Source organism: Pezoporus occidentalis, unplaced genomic scaffold (genome assembly GCF_034315485.1).
Source record: "Pezoporus occidentalis ecotype Australia unplaced genomic scaffold, CSIRO_AGI_Poc_V1 ctg11, whole genome shotgun sequence".
NCBI classification, from domain to species: Eukaryota; Metazoa; Chordata; class Aves; order Psittaciformes; family Psittacidae; genus Pezoporus; species Pezoporus occidentalis.
The window spans coordinates 12559796-12573711 of record NW_026912886.1 but is presented as its reverse complement, the minus strand read 5'-3'; the positions used below and the strand labels follow the sequence as shown (position 1 = coordinate 12573711).

Below are 13916 nucleotides of genomic sequence, written 5' to 3'. Positions count from 1 at the left end.
GCCGTGATTTGCTTCAACTGGTTTTGTGGCTCTTAGGAAACCTCACAGGCAACAAGAATTAGCTTGTAATTTTGCAAAACCCAGTAGTAAAAGATGCTTAAAGCATAGCTTATACTCATTGCGTTTGAAAATACCTTTTCAGCTGCTGATTTCGAACCACACTAGGAACAAAGACTAAGAAGGGACCACCTAGACTATCATTATACCAGTGGTGGTGGTATTATTATAATTATTATTACTGAATTGTCACTTCTCTTCACCTTACCAGTTCCATTCAGGCACAGAAACAAGCCCTGCTCTGCTCAAGCTCATCATGCTGAGAGTGGCCGAAGAGGTGCCAAGAGCACATGGAGCAGTGAGACTTTATCAGCCAGCAAAGGTCAGTGGTACTCTGGCTTCCTCAAAGTGGAATTGCCACAGCTGTACTCATCCAAAGATCTGCCAAGTCCTAGAGAAGGAAATGTCAAAGCCTTGGAAAAATGTAATCCATTAAATGCCACAGAGGAAAGAAAGAATCTGGTTTATTGGTCAGGCAAGGAATAACAAGATTGCACTAGGAGAGGTGGTTTTGTTAAAACCAAAAATTACAGTATCAGTGCTCAAAGCACTGATAACAAATGGTGGAAGTATTTAATCTAGTTTTGGTGCCTGTAGTTAAGAACAAAAACCTTACTGGGACGAGTGCAGAGAAGGGTATAAATACGTGATGGGAATGGAATGACTCCCTTATGAAGAGGTTAAGGGACTTTTTAAACAGTTAAAGACTAAAAATATGTTATGATGGCACTTCTTAAATGAATTCAGGGTTCAGGATGGTGAGGCCAGGGGAACAGTAAAGAAAGAGATTATTTAAATTGAAGGACACCATTGGAACAAGATCAGTTAATTATAGATCAACTATAAATAAACTTAACATGAAAACTGAAGTACCAGTATTGATTATTTGAGTATTGAAACCCTGTTATGGCTTTCTAAAATTAAGCAGTTATAGTAAGAAGTCTGAACTGGAATTTGATAAGCCTTTGGAAGGGATTGTATTGCCAAGGAGACATGAATCTTGAGTGCCTGCACATCCCCAAAGGGTTGAAAAAGGACTGAATTGCTCTATATTTGCATTATATTTGTCTTATGCATCAGATTTCTGTGGTTACTGTCTGGAGTGCAAGAAGGATTTATCCCTTCTTCATCCTTTTTGTCTTCTGACAGGCTTATGAGTGTTTGCCTGGGTTCAGTTTTGGCCTTTCTTTGAAGTATTGCCAACCGGCCATTATGAGAAACAGGGTATGGAAAGATGCAGTGATATACTTACAGATCCACACATCCCCAGCTTACATGGTGGCTCGAACTGATGGATGAACTCTTGGGAGAGGAATAAAGTTTGCTGAATATACCTAGATAACATAAACATGTTTTATTTCTTTAGATAACTCAATAGTACAACATATGAGTGATGGGGTAAAATAGAAAATGGAAAGAAAATTCTTCTGGGTATTTGTACTACCTAGATTTGATTTTGAACTCAATCCCCACATGCTTGCTAGATGGTCTGTCTTAGTTTGTGTCTGAATGACCTTTGAAGGCTTAAATATCCTGGACCCTTTTGAATCAAGTTTGGGGCTGCAATTCTTCCTCTCTGGAGGAAAAATAACTTCAGAGAGAGCTGGAACAGAAGAAGGATTTGTTACGGTTTGTAGATTAAGTGATTTATCCAGTTTGAAACAGCGACAAAAATTCCTGTTTCCCCAGAATAAGTCTGAATGGTGGAGAAAATTAGCCAACTTTTTTCAATAAAGTTTCTTTTTCCCCTTAATTACTATTATTGCCAGCTCAGCCCCATCACTCGACTACACTGAGGAGATTAACTCCCCCCCCCCCCAAAGTACTTTCTAACAATACTTATTAATTTTGCCGGAGGAGTGGTCCAAGTAACTGGAGTGTTCTCCTGTTCTGTCCACCCACACACAACTCAATCTTCCTCTGTGCTCGCTGAGGAACAGCAGCCTCCTCTTTCATGCGTCTGTGCTATAAGTGGAAAGAGGATTTGACTTGAAGGGACACTGACAACTGTTTTAAAGTCTTGAGCTAATTTGTTGTCAAAGTAATTTTTTTTTTAATACAATTTGGGGGTTTTCTTTTGAGTGACGAGAGAGTGAGAGATCTGTAAATGAAGGAGAATTAATTATTCCCAGCCATTACTGAAAATCCAAACACAACCAGGTTGCGTTGCAGCTAATGAAATTGATTTTAAACAAAAGTGAACCTGACCATTCGTGTTTCATTGTCTCCTCCGTGGTGCTGACAGCAGCCCTTCTCTGAGGCGCACTGCCTTCTCCAAACTTCACTTCTCATTCGACAGAATTTAGTATTAATCTGGCCACTTTTAGAGAAAGCTAAAAGATAACCCTATTTGCTCAGACTGTCTCAACTGATTAAGTCTTGTTTCCCAACTGATTGGGAAGATATATGGGGGTGACAAGCTTTTGTCTTGCAGAGATCTTCATGTTTAAATCTTTAAATTCTCAGCTTCTTTTACCACTCCTGTTTCTCCATTTAAGGAGGCACAATTTAACCAAACCTGAGATTTAGGAAGAGAAAGCTTCAACTTCGGTCTCCCCAAAAACCTTCCTAAAACATTTCTGGCACTTCTTTCTTAATCTGCCACTTGACATCATTCCTTTCCTGCTAAAAGATGTTGGGCTATAACTTTTGTTGTTGCTTGTTTTTAGTGAAAAGCATACTATTAGATCCATTTGCACGAAAAACAACACAGCAGTAAAGACAGGGTAGGGGGTTGCTAAATGCTGATGATAGCTGAGGCATATTAACCAAGAATAAATGTGCTGCTCTACTCTCTGGCTTTGAAATCACAGCTAAAAGGCTTCAAACCCTTTCACGGCCCATAACATACACAGAGTGGTGCAGAGAAATGTAATTAACTCCACCTCAGCTCTTCCCTGCCTCTGTAGCTGCATTAGGAAGGACTGTGTGAAACCAATTCAGAGTTATTCTGTTAACAGAAAAAAAGATGGCTAAATGAAATGTCTCCTGCCACGTGTTTCTAGCCCCAGAGTCTCTTCAAACCGCAGAGAGACACAAAACCCCCATTCAGGGGGATGCCTGTGGCTGCAAGGTGGCCAATGGAGGAGATAGGGAAGTGGAGGGCCACAAGCCAGCAGTGGAGTGGGATGCAAGGGGTATGCAAGGGGTATGCAAGACCCCGGCTTGGTAACCCTAGCAGCATGTTTGCCGTTTCAATATTTGAGAGAGAAGACAGTGGTCAAGAGATACTATCCATGGCCACTGAAAAGCAGTCAGAGCTATTTAGAAGTCTAGAGATGGCCTAATTTGAGTTTATGGTACATTGCTGGCATAACACCTAATTCAGTGGCCATAAAAAGAGCTCAAAGACATCTTGGAACCTGCATTGAGGCCGCACTTGCCCTAGAGACAGAAGTGACAGCTAAGCTACCCACGTAAGACACTACTCACAGGCAGAAACAATCAGCCTGGATAGAGTATTTCACAAAACAGTTTCCATCAGGCGCCAGCAGCTTTTTAAATATTAACCAGATCTGCTGGCTGCCTCTCTGGGATTACCGTCTCTGACACTGGTGATCCCAGTGTGTCAGTGTAATTTAGCAGCCAAAGCCTGGCTCCCAACGAGCAGCTTGCAGATGTGGATTTTAATTAAAAATATTTAATTTTCAGCTCTCACTTCCATTTGCTTTACCTGGCATTGTGGTTTGTGGTGCTCATCACACAGACCGCTGAAATGCTGCTCCAAGGAAACCTCAAGCAGGTTCTTCCGCCTATGGCAGCTCCATCGAATGGCCCCATTGAGCCTTGTTTTGTGTTCAGCCATAACAACCAAAATAGACAGCTAAAGAAAAAGCAAACTACATTAGTGGCCCAGGACCTACCTTGTACTAGAGCAATTCACTCAGAGATTAGCCATATGGAGGGCGTACCTTTCCGGCTCCTCCAAAACACATCCCTGGAGAACCTGTTTATTGTTTTTCCTCCACAAGAGACTGAAAACAATGGGCATTGCTCAAATCTAGGGGAGAAAAAAACTAAGTTTAAATTGGCACCTCGGGGTTGTAGCATAGAGTGTTTGACAACTAGCTCCAGAGCCCAGGTGACAATGTGTCCCTGTTCCCTTGAGATGAAGTGCTGCATTCCCAGAGCTCCTGCAGCCTCACAGGCTGCACCTCATATGGTCCTTACATAGTTCCTTCATTGTGCTATTTTCCTCAGAAAAAAAGGTTAAGACTATTCACCACTGAAAAGATGCTGTTTCATTTTTGATTAGTCACCACTTAATTTACCTCATTTCATTTCATTTCATTCATAAAGCTTTAGCTTTATGCAAAATTTTCACTAACAATTTTCTACATCTGCAAGTTCACTCAGTGGATAAATCAAACACAGCTGGAACAGGCTTGAGTGCAGGTCCTACTCATAAAACAGGTTCTACCTTTCTCCTGTGACTGCACAGTTCAAACAGTACACACAACATTCCTCCATAGACAGACACTTCTGAACTCAGCAGACAATTTGGAGTAATTTGCACATTATGGTTAATAAATATCTGAAAAAAAAAAAAGAATATTTAGAGATTACCATTAAGGTCCCAGGTTTTTAGGGAATGTGGAAATGCATTTTCCTTATGTGGAAAAACAGAGCAGAAAGAAAGAAAATAACCCAAGGACAAATAAGTGTCACTATGCTAAATATCCAAACCATTGAATTTTGAGGTGTTGCTAATTATTACTCATTTTGATTGAAAATATTGAATATGAAAGACATTTTGAAACCTTTTTTGTCTTTTTATGTCTTGTTTTATTTCCAGTGAGGAGGTTCATACTTCTTCAGTGCTTTTGGGAACAGAAATAAGGAGTCCTACATCCTCTAAAGAAACTCCTATTAAAGGGCATGAAAAACTCAGTGACCACAGTGCCAGTGAAAACTCATCCACAGAGAAAGACTCTGTGAACTGTTTGGGGGAAGGACAGTACATGGTTGTATAGCACCTGATGCAAGGGAGGCATGACATATGACCCTTATCACAAATGGAAAAATAAACATCAACAAGACAGATTGAAGAACACATCAGAAAGAGTAAAAATGAAGTTAAAAATAATCACTGATAACATTTAGCCTGGAGTGCTTTTTGCTTTGTTATTCTATATTGACAATCCCACCTAGAAATGGGTCTCTAAGACTTTTTGACTTATAGACAACCCAGTTTGCTCTACAGACCCCAGTATATCCATTGTCACCCATGGGAGGGCCCCAGGGTCTTTACTGTGCTGCATCTTTGGGGACGGATCAAATGGCTCCTAGACGAGAACAGAACCAGACATTTTCCAACCAAATACCTCTCAGGTCACTGAGCAATGCTCTGGTGGCTCTGCCTCGCCAGCAAATGCCCATGTTGAGGCACATCAATAAGCAGCTTTGCCTGAGGAACTTTCCTCCTTTGGGGTTTCTGTGCTGATGGCAGAAGTAGATGCACGCCCCTGCCTCAGCCAGAACCATGCATGGGCTAGCTGAAACCACTGATGCATGGTGGGAGCTGAGATCCCAACCTGTGAACGTGGTCATTGGCAGAGGCTTTGATCCACCAGAACCACTGGTGAGGAAGGGAAAGAGGGCAGAGATGTACCTGGCTGAGGAAGAGCAAACGAGGAAGAGCACAAGCCCCTTGCTAATTGCCACAGCTCCTCAATCATTGCTAATGAGTGCTACCAGCCACTGCAGAGCAGGAATGCAAGAGGACTCTTGAGTGAATTTCAAGCTGGTCTTTAGGGTGAATTGCATCAGCCTGTTGCTGTACTGAAGTCCCAGACACCAGATCCCCCATGCCAAAAAGCCAGAACAAACCCTAGTCTCCGATTGTAACAATTTACAGCCTTGGGACATATACTTACTCATTCAGATGAGGCTTCATGTCAAGAGCTACTGCTTTACAAGACAACTGGGTACTGCTGCAGATGATTGCTGCAGCAAAGGTGTCGGGGAAATCTCTCAAGATTGCCTGGTGAGTGCTGCTGCAGGATCCAGAGCACAACTGCTTCATCACTGTGCTGCTGGCTGTCATGTTGAAGGACAGTAAAATAATATCAGGTACTTGTTTCTACTCCATGGAAATAAGCTGTATTACCTCTACAGGGGTCAATTCTACAGCTAAATCGCACTGCATAAATACATGGAGAGCAAGCGACTCTTAAGAGTTCCACAGCTAAGAGCAGCCAGGTTTTACAGGGCACCAAACCTCATCCACAGCCGTCTCACCTGACAGACTGAACAGCGCAAACCACACCATGCCTGTGCTCCACACTAGGAGATCCCAAACAGACCCTCTAACAACCACTGCTGGCTTTTCTTTGCGTCCTGGAAAATCCACCAGCAGTGACTGGTGGATTGGAATTGCTACACTGGGTGGGCAAAGCCAAACAAGGGATACTGTGGATATCGGGCAGCTTTCCCATCCCTTCTTAAGCAACTCCAGGACTTAAGTAGACTCTGAGCAAAGATGTACTGTCCAAGTCCGTCTGCATGAAAGTCTCCAGGCCGACTTTCAAGGCTTTTTGAAGGACTGAAAGAGAAGTATATTGAGGTGGCAGATATTGACAATCATCTTGGAGCAAGAACATTCCCTTTCCACTTATCTTTTGCCTGCCCCACCACATCCAACAGTTTTAACATCCCTCCTTCCTCACCAACTATGCAATGAGTAGCAGATCTTGTTCCCAGAAAACCCAGACAGGGGCAGATCCAAATCTTTGTCCAAAGCCAGGCGATTTCTCCTTCCCCAGTCAGAAATGGCATGACTTTAATATGGTTATGATGTTCTGCATTAAACTTGCTCCCCAAACAAGGACCAATCTGTCATCAGACAGAAATGGAAAAGGGTCAACCTTTCCTGCCCCTTCTGCAGATAATTCCTCCTTTCAGAAGGAAAAGGCTTGAAAGCTCCAGTTATCGAAGTCTGCTTCCCACAAAAAGCAACACCTCCAAAACTAGACTCCTTTTTTAGGCTATGAACAAGTCCTTGGTGTTTTGACCAGGCCACTTCTTCACTACAGCTTTTGTCCTCAAGAAAATAAATAAATAAATTTAGAAAAAAAGGAAAAATCTGCTTTTTTTTTTTTTGAAAGTTCTGCAGATATTTTATGCCCCCTCTTTCTTTTTTTCTTTTTTTTTTATTTTGTTTTCCCCCCTTCTTACATTCACACAAGCAAAACAACAAGAGGGTCCTCTGATGAATGTGGCGGATCGCCATGGTTACGGTTCAGAGATGCGGCAAAAAGCAATTATGGTGGGACATAGTGGAGGAAAAAAAAAGGGAGAAGAAAAGCCCAACAGAGAAATGCACCTCTTTGTCAGAATTTCAGAACAGCTGTAATAACACTTCTGCACCCCAACCAGTGGAAAGTAACTGAAATATTGTGGCATGTTAAATGCCAACGCATTAAATACCAGGATTTCAATGTCACATTATTTAAAAAGACAGGAAGCATTAATTTCCAGCTGCACTTTCAGCTTGTTAAGTCATCTAGGGGGAATAGGGAAAAAGGAGCAAGTCCATGGCACGGGGCCTCACATTTTGAGGTGTGAAATAAAACACTGTTCAGCGAGGCAGTGGAATGCACTTGTAACAGATTTAATCTGACAGCAGCTGCGGTTTCCTATTTAAGCTTTGTGTGATTTATTTTTCCCCTTGGTGTTGGAGCTCCTGAAAGAGACGGCAACGCTCTCCTGACCTTTCCCAATCTGAGGATCTCAAAGCGCTTTATCCCTGTGCATTCGTTTTCACAGCCTATGATGGGTGAGGGAGGTGGGATGTCACTGTCCTCACAGAGTAGGTGACACTCACTCAAGTCTGATCTTCCTAGCCCCAGGATCACAGGTGGGATGTCTCAGTTTGGGCCTCTGCAATGGCTGGGAGAAGCAGGAAATTCCCATTTTACATGCTGTTATTTTAAGATTATATCAAATATAAAAACTGGATATCACAGGCTGGGATTATCTGTGAAGCTCATGTATGTCCCTAACACTTATTCCTATGCAGCTAGCAGAAGAATAGGGCTCACCTCTGCTCTTTCTTATTTGTATTTAATCTTGAGGGTTTCTATCATCAGCCTTACAGATCTATTTTTGGTGACAACAGCAGCATAAAGTATCTCTCTTCCTTCTCATACCTGTTGCATACTGCAGCCCCTGCGTTCTTGTCTTCCAGGCTATGAATCATATCAGGAACAAGATCCTGCTGAATTTTAACCCATGGAAAGAAGTAGAAAGTGAGAAATTACTGAAACGGATCTGTTTCTCACCCTGTTCACCAAGAGGTTCTGGAAATTGTAGTACAAAAGGCCAAGGGCAAACTGTGAAAGGTATAAAGGGTGATGTGCATGGTACACCCTGGATCCCACAAAAAAAAGAAGGGTGGGCAGAGCAATACAATGACAGATAGACAAAACAGCCCAAACAGGACAAAGATTAACCACTTCACAGATTATTTACCTCTTTTCTGAACACTTCCCTCCAGTTAATGCTTCCTGCCTCTTCACGGAAAAGAGCTCTCAGATTACACATCCCAGTTCCAGCTTTCCTCCATCTGGTCACAAGAGCAAGCTCCTCCATCCAGCCAGCATTGACTCACTGATGGGCTGAGAGAAAAAATTACATTTCCCAATTGGAGCAATAGCCAACTATTCCTTTCTTCTTTTTTTACTATATTATACCCAGCAAAATCAAAGCTCCAGGCTGCTTCCTCAAGCAAAAGAAATCTGAGAAAACCTGTGTATGAAAAGAAGATGCTAAATTTGAAGGAAAATGAAGTATTGCCAAGTCTTGTGGTTACATATCACAAGACTTACGATATTTTTTTCCTTAGCAGTGGCTTCTAAATGCAAAAAACAGTATGAATATCTTAGTATGAGAACAGGGGAGAAATCATGAAAAACAGAATGAAGGGACTGCTAAAGGTTCAGCAGTGAAACAGCCTAAAAAAAACCCCACAGAGCTTTAAATTCTTTTGCTTTTTAAAAGCAATCCACGATTTAGACAAACCTGTCGCAATCATGTTAAGAAGGACTGAGTAGCGGGGTATAAGTAAATATTGTCATGGGAGAAATGCTCTGTGGAGTGAAACCATGAGCTAATGTTGCAGGTTGTGCCTTTAAGGACAGCAACAGCAGAAGTCTCAAGAGCTAAACCAAACCCCAAAATGAAGTCTCCTCTAAATCCAACAGCTGGATGCACAGGGAGGTTGTGGTTTCTCAGAGTACTCCTCTGCTAATGCACCTTCAAGGCTTGTATTCTTTCAGCACTGGGAATGTAAACCTGAGAAGAAACAATAAAATATACCTCCAGAAAAACAAAATTAAGACAGCCTCAGTTTCCCTAGGCAACTTGATGAAATGTGGTGTTTGAACCCATTAAAATATTTTCCTCTATTAAAAATTGAAAAGATGATCAAAACGCCATTGGAGACTGGTTTCCAATTAAATTAAATTTTGGCCCAGAGCAGCTTCTTTTGATAAACTCTCAGAGGAATTATCAGAAACTCACACCTCAGGGAGGCTGGTTTAGCTTTTCCATTGTTAGTTCATACCTTTGGAGATGTGGTTTCCACCCCCTTTTCTCCCATATTATGAGCAGTTCCCAAGTGAGAGGTAACCAGCCTAATCAATGGGGCAAGCTGGGTGACTATCACCAAGCCTGGGGTTCCACCAAGAGTGTGGTACCTTGTCAGTGAGCACCAGAGCCAGAGTCAACTGATGAGGTACCAAGCTAGAAAGGTGGGTGAAAGAAGCTCAGCTCAAGCTGGGTGAAAGCAGAAGGTGTTTGCAGAATGTGCCAGGTGCTCAGAAGAAAGGTTGGAAGTACAAGCTAGTTTAGAAATTTCAAAATCCATCACTCCTTCCAAAACAGATTAGAGATACTAAAGACTGGAAACCTCACAAGTGAGCAATCTAGGAAACTCTTCTTTTGAGCATGGTTGTACTTCAGCTCAGCCCCTGAGCCAACTATGGAGGAAAAGGATCCAGAAGCTGAACAAAAGCCACCTTGCAGCAGCAGAGCTCTACAAGGTGCTAAGCTACCCCAAATAAATAGGATCTAGAAGCACACAGAGCCATTTCTAATCAAATAGTGTCTAAATGGGTAACTCCCTAGTGATGGACTCTGGAGATGGAAAGAAGATCAAAACAACCAAAAGTGCCACAACCCTCTGCAGCAGCAAGTACCATTGTCAAGGCATCCTTTGGTGCTATCTGCACTTAGCATTTATATGAGAGAGAGAGAAAAGAAGGAGTTTTAAAACAAAGGTTTCATTGCAGATTGCTCTTTTCTCATTGCTTTATCATTTGCTCTTTGCACATGCCAGATAAGCGGACTTGTGAACAGCTTTAATTAGAAATGCAGATTACATTGGGCCAGAATACAGTGGACACTTTCTCTCCAGCAATCCTGCTGGGAATACACATGGCCAGTTTGCTAAGAAACAAACTGATAGTCAAAGTTAGCTTCATTTTTAGGCTATACAGTCTGTGCAGTTGCTGTGCCCAGTTCATAAATCCAGCAGCTGTGAGTAATTCCTCATTCTTAAAGAATCTAATGCAAGAAAAGAACTGTGCTTCCAGTAGAAATGTCCACTAAGAGGGACATGGAGCTTCTGCTAGTGGTTTTATCCCTAGGTGGGATCAGACCTGATCAATGCTGAATTGGAGAGCTGCAACCAGAAAACCAGTGTGCTGTCTCAGACCTAACAATAGGCTTGAATACCTGAAAGCTTGTCTCCCCACCCACAACTGAGATTAGTTTATCAAATAAAAGATATTAGCTTTGTCCCCACCCCTTGGCTTACTTGGTTTACTAACAGTCCTCCTATGAGTGGGACTTTTCCTTCTGAGCACGATAAGTGTAAGCCCTACTATACACAAGCAGGGCTGCAAGTTGTTGGAAGAAATGGCCATTTTAATTCCTAATGGCAATTTTAATTCCTAATGACCATTTGAAGTTTTGCAGGGGAGTTCTCTGAGACTGGCCCATAGCTTCTTTTGACTTTAGCAATGCTTAAAATCCACACTGTATTACTGAAGAGATCTGATGATCAGATGCCTGTTTCCCCAGCTGCTCCTTTGCAATCATTATCAAGTTCTGAAGCAAGCAACAGTGGACAAAAGGGATGAAAAGAAGATGCTTGATTCCGTACATACATCATGACACAGGGCACTCACCTGCAGAATAGAAACTGCTCCAGTCAAAATGAGGTCCACATACTTCAAGGCATAAGCTGTTTGCTATTGCGCTCCCATGCATCATGTGGCAGAGCTGAAAGGTGGGACCACACCAGAGTGGAGTCCTGTGTTAATGTGAAGACTGAACCTGGGAAAGGTGCCTTAACAAAGACGCTGTAGAAACTGTATGTCTAAAAGAAAAGGTTGTTTGGAATGACTGGCTATGGATGTGGATTTGGGGGATATTTTTGCTTTTGTTTTTTATTAATTCTTGTGACTTTGTTGTATTTACTGAAGCAAGTTAAACATTTCCTTATGATAAAGGGAAAAATAATGCAATTGGTTTTAAATAAACCATTGAACATTTCAAGCTGAAGGGAGCTATGAATGCACATCCAAATAGTCTGCAAAGTTTATTGTGAAGATCAGGCTCATTCTCACAGGTCCACATATATACAGGAATCCTCATTTCCACTAGTAATATTTTATGTGCCCATAAGTGGAAAAAAGGTCAGCAATCTGCTCAAAATGATGGTATCATGGTTACAGCACTGGGCTGACTGTCAGGAGGCCACAACTCGATCTCTAGGCATGTCACAGCCCTCTTGCATGACCACAGGCAAGTTGGTCTGACTGGGTTCAGGGGGGGGATAACCCTGCTACATATCCAGCTCCTCAGACAGATATCACAGCCTACAGTGAGCTCCCACAGCACAAGTGTACATAACAATCTGATGCTCTCAGGTAAGGCTGAAAGTCAGGTGAGAATTGCTGTCCTGATCTAATTTTATATATAATTTTGCAGGCACAAATCAGAGCACAACTCTCAAGTGTTTTAAATGCAGTGGACAAAATTTCAGACCTAAACCTGATCAATCACACCTTGTAAATGCTTCATTTTAAGTAGCATCTGTGGAAGAACTGTCAGGTATACAGAGGACGAGGAGGGAATTAGCAAATCATTTCAGAGTGGGAAGGCAAACTGCTTGGCAGAGCTCAACAGTCCAGAATGTTCTCCATGATTTAAAACATATCTACTTCCATAATGTTTTGCAGGAGATTTCTGACTTTAAAACTTTCCTCATTTATTTACTTACTACATTTTGTTGTCCAGGAAGGTCTGTTGAGAGGAAGCATTTGCTCCAGAGGGGTATGGAAAGGAAAGGAGAGACCAGGAGAAGGGAATGCAATGAGCACTGGAAATGCACAGACACGTTATTGAAATGCTGACCTTTCTGACAGCTCCTGGCTTCCCGTCGGCACTGTGCCAGGGCCATGACTATCACGTTTCAGCCTGTGCATTGCCTGCAGCAGAGTGTAACAATTGCTTTATAATCAGTGGATTTCTTTTTCATAGCACCTGAGCAGAGTCCTGGGCAGGGGGAGGATGTGGCAAGCAGAGGATGAGAACCTCTGTTCTGGTGAACTGGGATCTACGCAATTCTGGTTAAATAGAACTGTGCTTATTTATAACAACTGCATTGCAGTCCAAAATCCGCTGAACTTCTCTCTGTTAATGCAAATCTTAAGGGGTTAAATATTGCTTCCCTTCAAGTCAATGATAAAACTCTCTCTGGCAATAGTGGGAGTAAAATGGCACTGAAAATGTCTAATACTGCCTCTAAGAAAAGGTTTGGGTGGGAAGGATAATTGTTGATTTTTTTTTCTATGATATCTTATATTGAGTTATTACCAGAAATATTGCACTGTTACAAAATATTTTCCAAAGTCCTGCAGTGAAACATAGCTGGAGATTTAAATAAAACAGATTAAAAGAGCTTAGAAGTTTTAACTAAGTTTGCCACTTTCCATTTTGGAAATGGCAAAAAGATCTTGGCATTTCAGAGCCATGTATAAATTTGTATCACAGTACTTACTATCAGGTTATGAACTGATTTGCTCCTCATACATAACTGACATCTAGAAATCTAGGACTGAAAGAGAAAATCTAGAAGCATTACTGACAAACTATGCAATATAAATTTGAGCTCTGTATCTATAAAGACACAGAGATAACTTCGAGCAGCACACACCTGTATGTACCTAGTAATGATCCACATCCCTAGGAGCTCCTTAAAAGAAACTACTTATTGAGCAGCGAGAGATGATATTTCTTGATAATATTTGTTCTCTGTTAAATTCATGAAGTATTAGACTTAGGTAAGGGTTTTAAACAATGTTTCTCAGGTATTTGAATTCACCTGAATTGCTTCAGTGGTGCTGATACTACTTTGGTGTTTCATAGGGTCAATTTTACAGGGAAAGAATTTCATGTGAAGCAAGGGAATTTAAGATACTTTGAAAATATGAGTAACCATAAGTGAACATCAGTACCAGGAACACGATTTCAGAAGTATGATCAATATGCCAAAAATCTCCGCAGATCTACTGGAAATGTTATGAGATGCATTGGAACTAGCTATGGACTTCTTAAGAACTTCATTACCTCCTAGGCCAGGACCATGACCTCCTCTCAGGTTGCTAACAACAATCCCCTAGAACCAGGTCTCCATGTGATATCATTCAGCATCTCAAAATGTTCATTTGAAAGAGTTTGGAACAATATTTTCCAAGAATTACAAACAGAATATGTAGAAGAATAATCTCAATTATATTCAAAGAATTATTCATTTCTATGGACCATGCCAGCAAACCTGCATCATTCTC

General features: G+C 41.6%; 1 long non-coding RNA gene across 1 annotated transcript; it reads left to right on the top strand.

The window, feature by feature from the left end:
* Positions 1 to 224: 224 nt before the first annotated feature.
* LOC134170183 (uncharacterized) lies at positions 225 to 5807 on the top strand. The gene is made up of 3 exons (XR_009967147.1): positions 225 to 379; positions 1207 to 1281; positions 4853 to 5807. It is a non-coding gene; the product is annotated as an uncharacterized LOC134170183 (long non-coding RNA).
* Positions 5808 to 13916: the final 8109 nt, after the last annotated feature.